This window comes from Elephantulus edwardii, unplaced genomic scaffold (assembly GCF_000299155.1).
Source record: "Elephantulus edwardii isolate Elephantulus edwardi_28Jun2011 unplaced genomic scaffold, EleEdw1.0 scaffold00239, whole genome shotgun sequence".
Classification (NCBI taxonomy): Eukaryota; Metazoa; Chordata; class Mammalia; order Macroscelidea; family Macroscelididae; genus Elephantulus; species Elephantulus edwardii.
In genome coordinates, this window is record NW_006399989.1 from 1168194 (window position 1) to 1185458 (window position 17265).

At 43.5% G+C, this 17265-nt stretch overlaps 1 pseudogene; it reads left to right on the forward strand.

The window, feature by feature from the left end:
• LOC102843356 overlaps nt 1-14607 on the forward strand; it is a 76902-nt pseudogene extending 62295 nt beyond the window's left edge.
• The last annotated feature ends 2658 nt before the right edge of the window (nt 14608-17265 follow it).

Consider the following 17265-nt stretch of genomic DNA (forward strand, 5'->3'; position numbering starts at 1 on the left):
ATAAAAATAATAAATAAATAAAATTAGGAAAGATGTGTGTCAGGGTTGTATCTTTTCTTCATTCCTCTTTAATCTGAACTCTATGGTGAAGAATGTGGCATCAGGATTAGAGGAAGACTTATCAATAACTTATTATGTGGTTTGCCTGCTGAAAGTAAGGAGAACTTGAAGCACTTGATGCAAAAGCTTAAACACTGAAGGCTTCAATATGGATTATGTCTCAACATCAAGAAAACAAACATTCTAACCATGAACTGATGGACATATCATGATAGTTGGAGAAAAGATTGAAACTGCCAATCACTTCATCTTACTAGGATCCATAATCAATACACATGATACCAGCAATCAGGAGATTAGGAGATGTATTGCACTGGGAAAGTCTGTAGTCAGGGACCTCTTCAAATTATTGAGGATCAATGACATCAGTTTGAGAACTAAGGTGTACCTGATTCAGGCTGTAGTCTTTACAGTCACTTGCTATACATCTATCTGAGAGCTGGACAATGAACCGAAGTGTTGGAGAATAGTACTGAATATCCCATGGACTTCCAAAAGAACACAAACATATGTCTTGGTAAAGGTCAGATAGAGTGCTCCTTGGAGGCCTTACATACTTCAGGCTTTTTGCTAGGAAAGGTTATTCTTTGGAGAGGGACCTCATGCTTGCAAGGGTGGAGGGATGGGAAAAGAGAGGTAGACTCTGAACCTGTTGAATTGACACAGTGACTCTGGCAATGGGCTTGAGTGTGTTAGAGATTGTAAGGATAGCACAAGAAAGGATAGGATTCAAATCTGTTGTTCATAGTGTAGAGTTGTACTCAACTCCACCACACCTAACAACAATGGAGACACAACAGATCTTTATAAGGAAAATTACAAAACACTATAAGAAACAATAAGATACCTAAATAAATGGGAAAATATACCCTTTTCATTGGTAGGAAGCCTGAACATTGTGAAAATGACAATCCAACCAAATGCAATCTACAGGTTCAGTGCAATTCCAATATAGATACCAAATTCAAGAAGATAGGAAAGGCAATTTTCAGTTTTATTTGGAAAGCAAAGATACCCAGAATAAGTAAAGTGCTTCTGAAAACCACAATTTTGTAGGAGGCATTTTACATTTTACACAGCCATAGTAATCAAAACAGCATGGTATTGGTACAAGGACTGACACATAGACCAATGGAGTAGAATCAAGAACTCAGAAATCAACCCAACTACCTACAGTCAGTTGATATTTGATGAGGAAACAAAACCTATTAAGTGGAGAAACAACAGCCTATTTAACAAACGGTGCTCCCAAAACTATATAGACATCTACCTTCAGAAAACGAAAAGAAGATCAACATCTCACACCATACACAAAACCAAACCAAATTGAACAGACCAATCACAAAAGAAGAAATTTAACAGGTCAATAAAAAGACTTCTCCATAAGAAAAGTCCTGGATCAGTTAACTTCACAGCTGAATTCTACCAGACATTCAGAGAGGATCTATCACCAATTCTACTTAAATTATTTTTAAAAAATAGAAAAAGGAGGAACACTACCAGAGTCACACCAGAGTCATTCTATGAAGCAAGTATCACCCTAATACCAAAACCAGGCAAAGATACTACCAAGAAAGAAAACTATAGACCAATATCTCTCACGAATATATATATGCAAAAATCCTCAACAAAATCCTATCAATAGAATCCAAAAGAACATAAAGAAAATATTCCACTTCTTGGAATTTACCCTAAAGAAACCGTAACCACCACCCAAGCAGATATATGAACACCCATGTTTATTGCAGCTTTGTTCACAATAGCAAGGAGCTGGAAACAACCCAAATGTCCATCAACAAATGAATGGATAGAGAAGCTCTGGTATATTCACACAATGGAATACTATGCAGCACTGAAAAACAAGGAACTAATGAAATACTATGCAAAATGGATGACCCTGGAGGACATTATGTTGAGTGAAATATCTCAGTCACAAAAGGACAAATATTGCATAGGGCCACTACTATAAAACGGGACTGACATCGGGGTTAAGGGAAGGCAGAGAAGGAAGGGAGGAATGATGTATACTGCATTAAAACAGACAAGGGAGAGGACTGCTTAAAAGGGATATCTAATTGGGTATTATTGTCATGACAGGAGTCCAGAATGAATGCTGCACATTGGAGTAGACTTGGGGGGAGGGATTGCTTAACAAGGAAAGAGTTTTTCTTTTACTTTTCAAGAAGAGTGAATTGATGGGGAGGGGGTGGGCAGGGAGAAAAAATGCAACAATGGAAACCCTAAGTCTCTGAAAACCTTCATTAAAATTAATTTAAAAAAAGAACATAAAAAACCAATTCATCTTGACCAAATGCAATTCATAACAGGTATGCAAGGATGATTCAACATCAGAAAAACAATCAATGTAATTCCACATATTAACAAAGAAAATTACAAGAACCATATGATCTTAGCAATTGATACAGAAAAAGCATTTGACAAAATCCAATACCCCTTTCTGATAAAGACGTTCAGCAAAATTGGAATAAAAGGGAATTCACTCAATATAGTGAAAAATATATATGCAAAACTGAGAGCCAATATCATTCTCATTGGAGAAAGATTAAAATCATTTTTCTTGTGAACAGGGACAAGACAAGGATGCCCACTGTCACCACGTCTTTTCAATATTGTATTGTAAGTACATGCTAGGGCAATATGACAAGAGAAGGAAATAAAGGTATCCAGATCAGCAAAGAGATGGTTAAATGTCACTATATACAGATGGCATGATAGTGTACACAGAAAACCCCAAGGACTCAACAAAGAAAACTGTTTGAGCTAGTAGAACAATTTAGCAAAGTGGCAGGATTTAAAAATCAAAATTTTAAAAAAATTCAGTGGGATTCCTCTACAGTAACAAAGAGAACTCAGAAAAGGAAGACAAGAAAGCAATACTATTTACAATAGCCAACCACAAATTGAGATACTTGTGAGAAGCCAAATAGACTCCATCTTATGTAGCACTCACTCCATTTGAGTAACCAAACCCTGTGTGTGGAAAATTTCTGCCCCGAGCCCTAAAATTTAGTGTTGGCCCAAAGAGACAAGACACTTAAGATGGGCTCTCTTGTTTTGGTTGAGGTTTGGTGTGGGATGTTCGCTTATTTTTTTATTTAAGCCTCTTGTTTAGAGTCAACAAGACCTCCTGGAGGGCCCATATTTTAATCCTTTGTTACTGTATTTTGGAGGAACATTCTACTTAAGTCGTACAACACTCTTCTGTCAATTAGCTGTGCTGAGGAAATCTGGATTTGCTGTAACGCTGAACTTTGTGCCACTGGGGTCTCAAATGCCATAATGGTTACCTATAGTGGACACTGTTTGGTGGAGCTCCCAGTTTAAGACAGGTTTGGAAGTAGGAATGGCATCCAATTCCTAAACCACATGCCTCTAGAAACTCTATGAACTTGTAGAAACAACGATAACTATAGAAAGGCCTCAGATCTTTTGTTTATATAATCATTATGAGTCAACTAGACAGCAAATCAACAACAAACAATTGTTTATAAACCCAAGATGTAGACGTTTTGCACTGTACACTTTATGTCACTGTACCTACCCTTGACTAGGATATTGTAGCCTGGGCCCAAGTAGCCTAACATCTGGGGGGAATAAGTGTAGGCGAGTAAGGGTATAAAAGCTCCTAGCTAAAGCTAAGGGAGGTAGGGGAAGTCCTGCTTCGTTACTGGGACCCCTGCCACGCAGTTAATAAACAGCCTCACCTGTAATCCTATAGCAAGTGTTTCTTAATCCATTGGGCACAACATTTGGAGGCTCCAGTCAGATACATAGACATGCTGAAAAACCCTTCTGTGCTCCCGAATGGCGGGTGGGCCACATCCTACCCAGAGAGTGCACGACCTGATGATGTTCCAGGACCTTGGGAAAGGGTAGAGGGCCTTCCCGTCATCTTGAGAGAAGCCAAATGGACTCGAGGTCCTTCTAAAGACTCCCAAGAGGTAAGAATTTTAATTCATTCTGTTTCTGGTCTGTGTTGCAATCGTCAGGTGGAGACTGGGGAGGATCTGACATGACCCAGGCCCCCCCCCCTTCTCCTTCAGGTTGGGGAAGAGGTCAGACTCAACTCGAGTTCCCCTCTCAGAGGATCCTGATAGAGGGTCCTCTGATCTGGAAAGTTGGTTTGTATCTGTTTCTACGGGCCTGTGCTTTCCCACCAGAGCATCTTGATAGAGTGAGAACCCTCTGGCCAGGGAAGCTGAGTTGTCTGCTTCTGTGTATCCTTTAAGTGTCTTTTATCTGTTTGATGTTGGGTAGGAGAAATTGTCTATTTCAATTAGGTCCCCAATTCTTCTTTACAATTGCAGGCAACGAGCTCCCTCTTGTGGTTAAACACCTTTTACATCATCTAAAACCTTCTGTGTATTCTTATACCTATTGCTCCGGCAAAAGGTGTCTTACCTTCTCATGCCTGCTTTCCAATTTCCAGAGAAACTTGTGGTTTGATTCATCATCAAAGTCTCTCAGCCATTGACTTTTGTAGCCTCTGTCCCTTACATGAGGAGACCCAAGTCCTGCTCACTCACATCTTTCTTTATCCACCAGCCCCTCTCACCCCCCAGGCAGCTTCGTTTCTGTCTGGGGCCCTTTGAGCCACCTTTTCCTGTTCTTAAATCTCACCATGCCCCAATTTTCGCACCCATGGGGTCTTCCTGGTCTTTTGGATTCTATCTTCTGGGTCTTCCATGACACTCTGAGGAGTCCTCCCTCCCTCTTCCTCCTCTGTCTGGAGCAAGTACTTTTCTCTTCGCTCTTTGAAGCTGCCTGGCAGTTTTTTCTGTTATCGCACTCTTTTCACCAATGGAGATGTACCAATCTCGAGGCCAGTTATCTGTCTTCCTGAGTTGCACATGTGCACCTGAGAGACTCTGACGACTCATCTCCCTCTACCCTCAGCCCAGGTGGTCCAGGATATTATTCTCCCCTTCTGTGTCATTGGAACAGCCTGGGTCCTCTTTATTTACTGCATTTTATGCCCTCTTTTCTTTACTATACTCATGGAGGGGAAATCTTCTTGGCCCTCTCCCCCCTTAGGGTGTATCCATACTCATATCAGGGATGCTTATTTTCCGGAAGCTGGAGATTAACATGGTGTAAAGCTCTCAAAAAATGTCTCAGAACCCTCTATAAGTTGAAGAGGCCCACTATGAATGTGGGCTGGCCCAAACCAGCCTGAAATGTTTGGGACGTGGTCACAGGGAAGCCTGGACATCTGGACCACTTACATTGATATTTGGCAAAATATTCTTTTGAGCCCTCTACCCTGGCTAAAAACTTATTCTATAAAAACTGACAGCAGAATTCTGGTCGCCCGAGAACTCCCCAAGCAGGCTAAGGCTGGTCCCACTACTTATTCTGTCTTGCCAAGCCCTCCTGAAGAGGACCTGGTCCCTCCACCTCCATATAATCCTAAGGGTCAGACTCTCTCCCCAGATTCCACCACGTCTGAGGGCACCCTTGCTCTGTCTCCTCCACATACTCGAACCAGACAAAGTTATGGTGATCTGGCAGGTCCAGTGAATGAAGCACTCGCTATTGCTCACCAGCCTGATCCCCTTCTTCCCCTTAGACAGTTATATGGGGGAGGTGACTTATCAATATGTCTTTTCTTTTTCTCTATTGACCACTACAATTGGAGCACCAGAACCCAACCTTTTCTGAGAAGCCTCAAATTTTAATTTCGCTATTACAGTCCATTTTCTTTACACACCAGCCAACCTGGAATGATTGCTAGCAGTTATTGCAGACTCTCTTTACATCAGAGGAAGGAGAAAGGATTCTTTTTTTAAAAAATTTTGTTATTAATTTTAATGAACATTTACAGAGATTTTGGATTTCCATTCATTCATTGATGCATTTTTTTTCTTTACCACCCTCCTCCTAGTTCACTCCTCTCTTTGAAAAGCAAAAGATAAAGAAAAAAGAAAAGCAAAAGATAAACTTCTTTGTTGGTATATATACAATGCCTCCCAACCCCAACCCTGCCCCCCTCCCCCACCCTACACCAAATGCACTCCACTATGCAACCTTACTTCTTAATTCCTGTGATAATCATAATATGCTATCATATATCACTTTTAAACTGTTCTCTCCCTCATCTGTTTCAATTCAGTATACATAATCAATCCAGCTTTTCTCAGTCTTACCCCAACCCTGATGTCAGTCACTTTCTACAACAGTGGCACCATGCAGTATTTGTACTTTTGTGACTGAGATACTTTACTCAGCATAATGTCCTCCAGGGTCACCCATTTTCAATAATACTGCATGAGTTCCTTGTTTTTCAATGTAACGTAGTATTCCATTGTGTGAATATACCACAGCTTCTCTATCCATTCGTTTGTTGATGGGCACTTAGCTTGTTTCCAACTCCCAGCTATTGTGAACAAAGCCACGATGAACATGGGTGTGCATATATCTGCTTGGATGTCATTTATGGTCTCTTTAGGGTATATTCCCAGTAGTGGAATTGCTGGGTCAAATGGTTTCTCTATTTGCAACTTTTTGAGAAAGTGCCACACAACTTTCCACAGTGGTTGCAACATATTACACTCCCACCAACAGTGAATAGAGGTTCCAGTTTCTCCACAACCTCGCCAGCATTTGTTGCTTGCTGTTCTGTTAAATTTTGTTATTCTGACTGGGGTGAGATGATATCTCATAGTTGTTTTGATTTGTATATCTCTTAGAGCTAGGGATTTTGAACATTTCTTCATGTGCTTGTTGGCCATCTGAATGTCTTCTTTGGTGAAGTACCTGTTCATGTCCTGTGCCCATTTTTCAATTGGATTATTTACCTTTATCTTGCTGTGGTTCTCAAGTATTTTACAAATTCTAGACGTAAATCCCTTATCTGACATATCATTACCAAATACTTTTTCCCAGTCTGTGGCTTCCCTTTTAACCCTGTGGGAGAAGTTTTTGGATGTGCATAGGGATTTGATTCCTACAAGGTCCCATTCATCTATTTTATCTTTTCCTGGTTGTAGATTTTTCAGGATACTTGGAAGACTGTTCATGTTGTGGATTATGACTACTAGGGTTCGTCCAAGTTTTTCTTTAATAAAGCTTATAGTCCTTGGTTTTAGTCCTAGGTCCATGATCCACCTTGAGTTGGTTTTTGTATATGGAGTGAGGTGCGGATCTTGCTTGAGTCTTCTGCAGATATTTTTCCAATTTTGCCAACACCATTTGTTAAAAAGGCTGTCATTTCTCCATTTGACTGATTTTCATCTCCTTGTCAAAAATCAGTGACCATAGGTAGATGGGTTGATTTCTGAGTTCTCAGTTCTATTCCATTGATCTATGTGCTGTCATTGTACCAGTACCATGCTGTCTTAACCACCACGGCAGTGTAGTAGGGTTTGAAATCAGGGAATAAGATGCCTCCTACTTTTTTCTATTTTTAAGGAGTGCTTTGCTTATTTGGGGCTTCTTTCCATTCCAAATGAAACTGGAGATTACCTTTTCCATCTCGTTGAAGAATGAGATTGGTATTTGTACTGGGATTGCATTTAAAGTGTAAATTGCCTTTGGTATTATTGCCATTTTCACAACAGTGAGTCTTCTTATCCATGAGCAAGGGATATTCTTCCACTTCTCCAGGTCTCTTTTTGTTTCTTGCAGTAATGTTTTGTAATTTTCTTTGAATAGATCCTTTGTGCTTCTGGTTAGATTTACTCCCAAATATTTAATCTTGTGATCAGCTATTGTGAAAGGTATTATTTTTCTTAGCTCCAGCTCTGTATTCTATTTGTCACTGTACAGAAATTCAGCTGATTTTTGTATGTTGATCCTGTATACTGCTACTTTGCTGAATTCATCAACTATGTCCAATAGTTTTCTTGCAGAGTCTTTAGGGTTTTCTGAGTATACTATCATATCATCTGCATAGAGAGATAATTTTACCTCCTCTTTGCCAATTTGGATACCTCTTATTTCCTTCTCTTATTCCTATCACTAAGACTTCCAATACAATATTGAATAGGAGAGGTGATAGTGGGCATTCTTGCCTAGTTCCTGTTCTTAAAGGGAATGCCTTTAACCTCTCTCCATTGAGAACAATATTGGCTCTCGGGTTTTCATAAATACTTTTACTATGTTGAAGAAATTCCCCTCGAATCCTATTTTGTTGAGTGTTTTAATCAGGAAAGAGTGTTGGATTTTGTCAAAGGCCTTTTCTGCATCAATTGATAGAATCATGTGATTCTTGTTCTTTGCTTTGTTAATGTGATGAAGTACATTAATTGTTTTTTTATGTTGAACCATCCTTGCATACCTGTTATGAATCCCACTTCGTCATGGTGAATTATTTCTTTGATGTATCGTTGGATTCTATTGGCCAGTATTTTATTCAGGAATTTTGCATCTATGTTCATAAGAGATATTGGCCTATAGTTTTCTATTTTGGTGGGGAAGAAAGGATTCTAGCAGAAGCCAGGAAGGTGGGCCCTGGGCCAGAAGGAGCCAAGGAAGTGGATTAGGAAGCTCAACTAGAGTGGATCCTCCCGTTCCAGAGTCGGACCCCAATACTAAGAGAGGTAAGGAGTCTCTCAACACCTATCACCAGGCTTTGCTGCAGGGACTCAGGAAGGCTGCCAGGAGGCCCACTAATCTCTCCAAGGTAAGCACTGTCGTACAGAAGTCAGGTGAGTCACTGGCAGCTTTCTTGGACACCCCCTTTATGTCTATAGGGTATGTTGTTGATTGCCTTCAAGTTGAGCACAACTCATAGCGACCCTATGAACAAAAGGCCTGAAGCCCCTCTATAACTATCGACATTTATCAAAGTTCATAGAGTTTCCAGAGGCATGTTGTTTAGGAAGTGGATGCCACTCCTGCCTACTGGGTCTACACCCCTATTAATCCCGAGGCACTTGAAAATGCACAGGCAGTAAATTTGGCCTTTATGGTGCAGTTAGCCCCAGGCATTAAGAGAAAGTTGCAGAGAATTGAAGAGTTTAAAGGAAAGAACAGGTCAGAGCTAGTGGCAATAGCACAGAGAGTTCTTTAATCAAAAACCCCTGGAAGGAAAAGTGGCCAAAAGGCTGGGGAAAGTGACGATTACCACCCTACAGGCTCAGCAAGAGGCAAATGTACAGCAACAGAACAGACCCTGGTGGGAGGCTCCTAGCTCCAATTTGGGGGACACCCAGTGTGCTTATTGTAAAGAAGAGAGACACTGGGAAATTGAATGCCCAAACAGAAAGGGAGCCAAGAAAATGGTTCTGCCCCTGAAGGAGGACTTATGGATCTGTGGTTCCCAAAAGTTGAACCCCCAGGAACTGGTGGTCACCCTGAAAGTGGGGGCTAGAGAATATACTTTCTTGTGGATATAGGGGCAGAGCACTCCATCCTACAGCGACACATAAGGGAACTGTCAGGCCGTGTCTCCAATATTCAAGGTACTGCTGGCCAGATGGCACCCTATCCATGGGCAACAGAATATGCCATCCAACTTGGAGCTGAAACTGTGACCCACTCCTCCTTGGTGGCCCTGGAGTGCCATACCCCCTCTTAAGAAGAGACTTACTGAGAAAACGCCATGCCACCATCTCCTTTGAGGAAGATAAAAACTCAAGGTAAACCAAGATAACTCAAGATAAACCACAGCCAGCCTGTATTTTGGTGATGTGCCCTCTCCAAGAGTATTGCCTGCTTACATCCCTGAGCATCCAATGTGAGATAGACTTGCCACATATAAGAGACCTGAAACTATTATAACCCCAAGTACGGGCTGAGGACAACCCACCTGGGCTAACCACTTATGTTCCCCCTCTGGTAGTCCAGCTGGTAGCCGGGGCCACTCTGGTCCACCTGAGACATTACCCCATAAAGCCAACAGCACACAGAGGGATAGCCAGCCACATTAACAAGCTGGTGCCCTGTCAGTCCCCATGGAATACACCACTTTCTCTTTTGCCAGTCCAAAATCCAGGGACATTGGACTATCAACCCATCCAAGACCTGAGGGAAGTTAATAAGCAGGTAGAAACCATCCATCCCACTGTTCCAAATTCTTATACCCTCCAAAGTCAACTGAATCCTAGGCGACAGGTCTATACCGTGCATGATCTAAAAGGTGCTTTTTTCAGCACTCCCTTGACCCCCATAAGTCGGACTATTTTTGCTTTTGCATGGACAGACCCTGATGGGGGCTACTCGGGACAGTTCAGGAGTTTAAGAATTCCCTGACTCTCTTCGATAAAACACTCAACAGAGACCTCCAAGGGTGCTTGACACAATATCCAGGGGTTACTCTCCTACAATATTTAGACAACCTCTTGCTAGCTGCATCCAGTGAGCCAGAGTGCTGCCAAGCAACTGAGGGACTCTTGGCAGAGCTACAAGAACTGGGGTGTCTGTTAAGAAGGCCCAACTGTGGCAGAGGAACCTAGATGGTGGTGGCGGAGGAAGCAATGTAAGGAGCTGGAGGTGTGGCAAGCCACATAGAAATGGGTCACCATGGCCCTCCACAGTCCACAGTTTATCTATAACTGAAAAATTACACAGTTGATTATTGGTCTTCAATGTGGAGTGAGGCTCAACATCAAGAGAACAAAGATTCCCAAAAAAGAATGGGCAAGTCCCATGGCTGCCAGCCCCCCACTGCTGAGCCCACGCCACCACAGCCCCATGGGGCTGCAGCAACCAGAACCCAGGGATACCCTCACATGGGACAGGCAGTGGGCGCCAGGCCCCACAGCTGGTACAACGGAGCCCCCACACAGCCACAAGTTTTCATAACCAAGATGGTGGTGGAGTGAGGAGCTGGAGGTGTAACAAGCCACATTGAAATAGGCCACCATGGCTCTCCATAGCCTGAAGTTTATATATACCTAAATAGCCAAACAGTTGACTACTGGTCTCCAATATGAATTGAGGCTCAACATCAAGAGGACAAAGATTCTTTTTTTTTAAATTTAGTTTGTTTATTTTTCATTTCAATGAACATCTACAGAGATTTTGGAACTCCATTCATTCATTGCTGCACCCCTCTCCCCGCACAAACCCCTCCTCCCTCCCCCCCCTTTGCTCCTCTCCTTGAAAAGCAAAAGAAAAACTCCCTCATTGGTACACAATCCCCCCCGCACCTCCCCACAAACCCCACCCCCTACCCCCAAATATATTCCACTCTGCAACCCTCGTTGCGTACTCCTACGATAAAAATAATGTCCTAAAATATAATACTTTTAGACTATTCTCTCGCCCATAGACTTCAATGCCGTAAACATATTTCATCCAGTTTTTCTCAGTCTTACCCCACCCCAATGCCAGCCTCATTCTACAGGGACAAAGATTCTTTAAAAAAACATGGGTGAGTCCCACTTCTACCTGCTACCTGCCACCGAACCCACGCCACCACAACCCCATGGGGCTGCCATGGCCTGAGCCCTCAGGTCCCCTAGCCTGGACTGGGTGGCAGGCATTGGGCCCCGTGGCACAGGAGGGGACAACAGGAGGGGGCGGCTGCGGTGACACCATGGAGCCGCAAGAGGTGAAGGACTAGATATGAGAGAGCATCTCACTGTCAGTGAAGATAATTTCCTTGGATAGGTCAGAGAAGAAAAGAAGATCCTCAACATGATGGATTGATACGGTGACTGTAGCAACGGGCTCAAGCATGTCTTGGATTGTGGGAATGGCATAGGGTAGGGCAAGGACTAGATCTGTTGTTCATAGAATTGCTGTGAACCATAGAGAGAGCTCTGTGGGCCTGGTGGATAGAAAGTTATGCTACCAAACCAAAGGTCAGTGATTTTAGTATATAGCCCTCAGGCCTGATTTTGATTTTTTTTAATCAAACATTCTTTTAAGTGATATATCACTGGTCTGTCCATTTGCTGTACAGAAATAACTCGTGGTTGCTGTAATGCTAAACACTGTGACGCTGATGTGACAAATGTGATAATGGTTACCCATGGTGGACAGTGTTTGATGGAGCTCCCAGATTAAAACAAGCTTGGAAGCAGAAGTGGCATCCACTTCCAAGATAGCTTGCCTCCAGAAACTCTATGAACTTAGAGAAATTATGAAAGTTATACAAGTGTTCTGGTATTTCATCCAAAGGGTCGCTATGAGCTGTCTATGACTCCATGGCACTTAACAACAACAGATCCTGGACAGAAGATCTCTTCAATGTATCACATCTTTTTATTTCTTGACTATTGCTGCTAAGAATTGTTTCGATCCAAGGTGGGTTGTTCACCACTCTCAAAGCTCCTTCTCCATTTGTAGAGGGGGAGGGTAGTGATACCTACTTCAAGTTGCAGTCGGACTACTCGGTGAAAGGGAAGGGGATGATGGTGGCAGCTCTGGAACCAGGAGTGCTGTCCCTGGTCATGGTCTTCAGTGGAGCGTAAGGTTCAGACCTGGGGCGGGGGGATTGAGGGGAGAGTGATGCCCAGCCCCAGGGGACAGTCGCCCAGCCCCAGGGGAGAGCCGCCTAGTGTATACAAGGAATTTTATCTAAGCCATTTTCCTCCATCTCCTTCCCCAGTACATCTGTAAGTAACACTTCCAAAGCCCTTCTCTTTGTAACTCACAAGTTTGTTCTCTCTAGGTTTGCTCCCTTTCCTACAGGTAACCTTAACACTGTTTCTTGCTCCAGAACTGAACCCTGAGTCCAGTTCCAGAGACAAAAAGAAGATACAACTGCTAGCTAAGGAAGCAAAGGAGAATGGAGCTTCAGCGTTCAACTGGCCATCCCCACTGGACTTACCTTGGCAAACACTTTGCAGTCCAGAGGGCAGAAAACGTCAGGAAAATATCTTCTAACTAACAATAAGGCATGCAGCTTCAACCCAGGACCACCAATAAAGTGTTAAAGTGGGCTCCCCTTCCCCCTTCACCTCAACACCTCTGTTCAGCATGAAGAAGCCAGAGAGTCTACACCCCACTTTGAAATGAGAAACCCACAAGTGGATAAGACAATTTCTTTGTAAAAAAAAATAAAAATTAATCACCATTGAACTATCCTCACCATTACCCTGTCTTTTCTGGTCCTCAATGGATCTTTCTCATTTCCTTTGCCCCCTCCCTCCACCCACTAAATTGTGCAGCCCTGTGTTTTCATCCCTGCCCATCCTCACTCTTCTGCTCCAAAACCCTTACCCTCTTGTATCCTCATACATGTTTTTAACAATTAAAAAAAATTACTTTTTCTTAAAAAAATGAAGGCCCAACTATGTGCCCGGAACAACACCTACCTGGGATATATTATATAAGAGGGGGAAAAGCTGTTGTCTCCCCAAAGGATAAGCACCATCCTGAACATTCCAACTCCCCAAACCAAACGACAGGTTGAAAAGTTCTTGGGATGGCGGGGTTTGCCGAGGTGACTAAGCCATCATATGCTGCCACAGTGGGGGATGGAGACCTCCTCTCGAGTTGGGGATCAGACCAACAAGAGACATTCAAAAACATGAAGAAGGCCCTGGTCTAGGTCCTAGCCCTGAGTCTGCCTGACCTGAACAAGCCCTTCCACCTCTTTGTTGCAGAGAAGTCTGGGGTAGTGAAAGGAGTCCTAATCCAATCCCTGGGCCCATGGATAAGGCCAGTGGCATACTTGTTTAAATGGCTTGACCCTGTTGCATCCAGGTGGCCAGTCTGCCTGTGAGAGAGACTGATAAACTTACATTTGGCCAGGTCTTGGAAGTAACATCCCCACATTCAGTAGAAACACTGCTTCAGAGAGAGCACCATCGGTAGGTTTCCAATGCTTGCCTCACTTAGTATCAGGCACTCCTCTTGGATTCCCCAAGGATCTGTTTCTCCCAATCCACAGCATTGAACCCTGCCACACTGCTCCCAGGTGACCAGGCCCTACGTAGTGAATATCTCTGCTCCACGTTCCTGGACTTTTTTCTCGACTCCTGTCCAGACCTCACTTATGTACCCTTTTCAGATCTGCAGGAAGTCTTATTTACTGATGGAAACAGCTTTCTGAAAGATGGAATAAGGTATGCTTGGTGAGATGATCTAGGCCCAAGCCTTGAAGAGGGGAGTTCAGCCCAAAAGGCTGAATAGCCCTGACACAAGCTCTCTGATGGGGAAGAACAAGTATCTGACCATTTATATGGACAGCAGGTATGCCTTCGCCACCGCACATGTACATGGACAGATATATCAAGAGAGGGGCTTGCTCACATTGAAGGTGAAGCTATCAAAAATAAAGAAGAAATTCTGGCCCTCTTAGAAGCTATTCACCTCCCAACTCAAGTGTCCATTGTGCATTGTTGGGGGCACCAGAAAGGAGAATCTCTGGAGGTCAGAGGTAATCAAGCTGCTGATCTTGCAGACTGGAAAGCAGCCCTAAAACCAGTGGGGCCATTAGACATCCTAATTGTGTACCCTGAACGTAGGTTGCCCCCTCACCCCATGTATAGCCCTGAAGACAAGGAATATTTCAAGGCCCAAGGGGGAGAGGAAGACCCGCAAGGATGGCTGAGGTTACCAGATGGGTGCATCATTATCTCTTCTAGCCTGGACAGAATGCTGTTTCAACACCTCCACAACTCCACCTAACTGGGTTCCCGAAAACTGTGGGAACTACTTAAAAGGCGATTCGCCATCTCCCGCCTCAATGAAATAGTAAGAGACATTACCTCGTGCTGTGAGAGCTATGCTTTAGTGAATTCCACAAATCAGAAGAGGTGGGAAGGGAAGAGAATGTGGAGTATCCAATCAGAGGGGAGCTGGGAAATAGATTTCATTGAATTAGGAAAAGGACAAGAGGGATATAAGTACCTCCTCATCATGGTAGACACCTTCTCTGGGTGGGTAGAAGCTTTTCCCACCCAGTCAGAAACTACTCAAATAGTAGTCAAGAAATTGCTCCAAGAAATACTCCCCCAACTTGGTTTGCCCATCTCACTGGAGTCCAACAATGATCCAGCCTTCACTGCCTCTGTGTCAAAACTGATAGCCCAAGCACTAGGGATACAGTGGAACTACACTGTGCCTACAGACCTCAAAGCTCAGCACAGGTAGAAAGAATGAACCAAACTATCAAAGAAACTTTGACCAAACTAATTTCAGAGACTGGTGAAGGGTGAGTGAGGCTCTTTCTCTGGGCCTTACTAAGGACAAGTGTACCCCATACAGGGCGGGATTTACTCCTTTTGAAATCATGTTTAGGAGACTCCCTCCCCTCTTACTGAGTGTGAAGTCAGAGGCCGTTGCTGAATTGTCTAACTCTGAACTAATCCAGTCTTGACAGACATTCCAGCAAGTACAGAAGGAGGTCCTGTCCCAAATCTGGACCACCCATTGTCTACCAGAGACATCACCAGATGTACCACTGCATCCCTTCTTATTTTTGCCAGGAGACTTTGTCCTAATCTTCAAGCACCACTCTGGAAATTTAGAGCCCCAGTGGAAAGGCCTGACCACCCTGACCACCATCAAAGTCATGAGATGTCCTGAGTGGGTTCATTGAACCCACCTGAAGTACACCTACCTCACAGGACGATCAGATGATGAGATGGAAGGTCCAACCCACCGGAGATCCAACCAAGATCCGGCTTACAAAATTTGTCTCCTAATTCTATGTATGCTTCTGCCAGCTATAAAAAGACTGAGAGCCAACCCCCACCTGCCTCAGATGTTTAGGTAGGAACTCAGAGACACGGAAAACAGGAAGGTTTTGGCAAACGCTAGCTCTGCTGACTACACGGTGACTTTGTCAGTAGACTTCTGTGTCCTAGTCAGGACGGGGTTATGGGTTTCAACAGGAAACTGGGCATTGGGGTTCGGGGACTTGATATTTGAGCAGGCACTAAGAGGTATGAAGTTCTACACCTGTCCAGCTAGTAGTTCTCCCCATTGTAACCAGGGGGGACAAAATCACTGTGCCTCACGGGGTTGCAAAACTTCTGCCTCCTGGAAACAGGAAGACCAGTTTTTAAAAATAACCCTGGCCCATGAGGAGAACTGCAAGTCTCCTCAAAGATGCAATCCCGTCACATTCCAGATCCTAAAAGCCCAGAAAAAGAGTATATGGGGAGAAGGGCAAACTTGTGTTTTCAGTCTATACATCACTGATAGAGACCTGGGGGCAGAAATTACAATCTAACCCTACCCCGTGACCCCAAAGCTGTCTCTTAAGCCACTGGACCAAATAATAACCTAATTCACCCCTTAAGATTCAAAGTGCTCCTTGCAGCTGGCACCAACCCTAGACACCTCCACAAAGTCCACAAATCCAAAACTGAAGCCCGGTAGGAGGTTCCCCTCTTGAGCCTTGTTAAAGATATTCACACTGTTATTAACACCATGTCACCTGAGGTAGCACAAGACTGCTGGCTTTGCCTGGACTCTTAACCCCCTTATTATATAGGAATAGGACATATAAATAGCCCAATCCCAGCCAATCTTTCTGACTGTCCTTTGGACCTCATGGACACCTCCCTGACCTTAGGGGATGTGACCAGGAGTGAATCTTGTTTTATGTCTCCCAGCTATAGGCTGGACAAGTCGCCATATTCTTCCCTTTCAACACCTCTCGACAGTTTAACAAAATCAGCTTTCCGTTACTAGGAGATACACCTTATTTGAAGGTTCCAGGGGAATTCTGGTTCGCCTGCACTAAGGGTTTGACCAAATGTATGGCCACAAGTAGAATGCTAGACCAAGATGATCAGCAATTCTGAGAATTTTGTGTCTTGGAACATGTTCTGCCCCAAGTACTGATACACAGTGGAGAAAGAGAAAGAGCACCTGCTACTTACCAATAACCAGGGAAGGCCCAGGCAGGCCCCTGTGTTAATTCCACTTTTGGTTGGCCTAGGCATAGCAGGGTCCACAGCAGTAGTAACTTCTTCCCTCATTCTGCAAGACCAGTCCTTTAAGGCCCTATCCCACCAGGTAAGCCAAGACTTAGGTTTTCTAGAGAATGGCATATCATACTTATCAACTCCTTGGCAGAGGTAGTACTACAAAACCTATGAGGACTCAACCTGCTTTTTATGCAGCAAGGTTGGCTCTGGGTAGCATTGGAAGAATTGCTGGTTTTATGCAAATCAGTCAAGGATCATAAAAGAGTCTGAGAAAATATCCAGAATGAGTATGTAAAGACTGCCCAAGAAGAAGGATGGTACCAATAGCTATTTTTTAAATAATTTTTTTAAATTTTATTAATTTTAATGAACATTTACAGAGATTTTGGATTTCCATTCATTCTTT